At 39.3% G+C, this 2,288-nt stretch overlaps 1 long non-coding RNA gene across 1 annotated transcript; it reads right to left on the bottom strand.

The window, feature by feature from the left end:
• Positions 1–465: 465 nt before the first annotated feature.
• On the bottom strand, positions 466–2,077 carry LOC140679769 (uncharacterized). Its single transcript, XR_012051114.1, has 4 exons — positions 1,991–2,077; positions 1,192–1,308; positions 666–819; positions 466–541 (listed from the first exon to the last, which is right to left on the bottom strand). It is a non-coding gene; the product is annotated as an uncharacterized lncRNA (long non-coding RNA).
• Positions 2,078–2,288: the final 211 nt, after the last annotated feature.

The following is a 2,288-nucleotide window of genomic DNA, read 5'->3' as shown; positions in this document are numbered from 1 at the left end:
TCTAATTTGAGATCTTGTACATTAAACTTGGTACAATAGATGCATTTCCAGCCACATGTTTTTTATTGGCATTTCTAATTTGCATATAAAAAACCTGAATAGAACCACCAGAAATTAAAACAAACAAACAGTAATATGTTTTATATATATATATATATATATATAGAGAGAGAGAGAGAGAGAGAGAGAGAGAGAGTAAATGTTTTAATGCTTGTTTAAGGGGAGTATTTTTGTTTGCATTGTTTTTTAGGGCAAACAGAAACACAAGACAGAAAGGCATCACTCTGTGGTGCTATGCTAATTGGCTATCCTGGGGCTCTTGCCAACTAGCTGCATGCTCGACCTCCACCTGACAACTGCTGGTTCAGTCAGTTCACATAAAAGTAAACCCAATTTAAGCTTGTACATCAGACTGATCCAAACCTGCTTTTAAACAATACTTACAGTAGTCAGAGATTAGCTTCTGTCCACTCTCTCCCATGTACTCTATGAGGCATCTCACAGTCACATCTCTCTTCTTCACTGCAGAGGCACTTGGGTCCTAGAGTTAAGAGAATAATAATAAATAAATTAATTTTGTTGGCAATTTTACTCCAAATCTGTGATACCGTTATTAGAGCATGATTACAAATTCAGTTTAAACTTTTAAACCACTTTTAACCCACCTGTATCAGTTCCATCAACAAGTTCTTGATGCGCTGCAGTCACTCCTCCTTTTACACTGAAGAGCTCCAGGAGTTTTGGCGTGTACCTGTCCAGTTGGGACATAAATGTTGATTCCAGTGGAACAGCAGTGCACCTTCGGAACGCTTCATTAATCTGTAAGACACCAAATGTTGACCGTTACTGATATTAAGGGTATTAGTATACATTTTCAGGCAAAAAGTGAGTCTAGTATGTCATGTCCAAGTCACAATGGAAACTTGGTCAGGAAAAATAGAATGATAATAGAATAGAATAGAATAGAAGATCTTCTACGAGTCGGTGGTGGCAGGCGCCTTCTTGTACGCCGTGGCCTGCTGGGGCAGCGGGCTGAGAGCGAGGGACGCAAACAGACTGGACAAGTTGGTAGAGAAGGCCAGTAACGTGGTGGGAGTGGAGCTAGACTCTCTGGCGGTGGTGTCAGAGAGGAGAAGTCTAGCATCTTGACAGATGAGAGCAAAGGGATGTATAAGAGCATGGGCAACCTACATGAATGCAAGGCAAGGAATGGCTGTGTCCAAAGGTCCCATGGTGCAGTCTGTAATGCTTTAAAATGTCACTCTTGGTTGGTACAACAGTGCTGCACAACTTACAGGGCCATCCCATCTGTCATTGGAGAGAGAGAACAAAAAAGACAAGTTATGGTTCATGTCTAACCTCTTGGATATATAAGCCTGGTGAAAGCCCTTTATATCGTTTTTTTTTACACCCCAATATACTCATTTGCAGTATTTCCTCTAGATTTTTTTGTAGCCACGGTGGTCTAAGTTGGTAACCTAGCAACAGTAGGGGGGTCCGGGGGCATGCCCCCACGGAAGAAAAATTTGAAAGTTTACCCTTTAAATGGTGACTACTGGTGAGATTTTATTGGGGGGGAATGTTGAGATTGAGACTTACACAATGAGTGTTATTCTTACAAGAGTAGCGTTTTGCCTAGGAGTGTGCATGGACAGCAGGTCTGAGGGGGCTTCAGATAGCTCTGTCAAGTGTACCTAGCTAGCTGCTAGCAACTTTGAATGCAAGCTAGTTAAGCAGCTTTAATGTGGCTGCTTATAAACTGAAGAATAAAATATTAAACTACCACGCAAAGAAAACGCTAATTATAAACTTCACAGCTATAAACAATGTTTGGTTGAAGTTAATGAGCTGTTGGAGGTAAGAGCACATTCAAAATGGCGGTCGGCGGGAAAAGTAGTAAACTAAATATAACATTGAACCATGCTTTTGAAAATGTATACATTTAAATCCTGGCAAATACTGACTTTCAACAATATAAATTGTTACTTACATGAGTTCGGTAAAGTGTTTTCCTTGGACTCCGTGAAGAAACGTGTCTGGGCTTGTTCTTCCACAGCTGCATGCAGGTGGGCGGGGCCTGACGTTTTAGGTCTGATATAAACCTTTGAACTGAGTTTTGCTAAATCAATTTATGTTGGAAGTCCAATAAAATTAATTTTATCACATAAAAAATTAAGTTACGAAAATATTCACACTTTTTACTTAGAGATAACTCAAAAACTCTAAAAATAAAAATAAATTGATTTATTGGAATAAATATACTTTTAAAAATAAAGTAGAATGGACGA

This window comes from Nerophis lumbriciformis, linkage group LG23 (genome assembly GCF_033978685.3).
Source record: "Nerophis lumbriciformis linkage group LG23, RoL_Nlum_v2.1, whole genome shotgun sequence".
Classification (NCBI taxonomy): domain Eukaryota; kingdom Metazoa; phylum Chordata; class Actinopteri; order Syngnathiformes; family Syngnathidae; genus Nerophis; species Nerophis lumbriciformis.
This window is presented reverse-complemented; position numbering and strand designations above follow the sequence as displayed.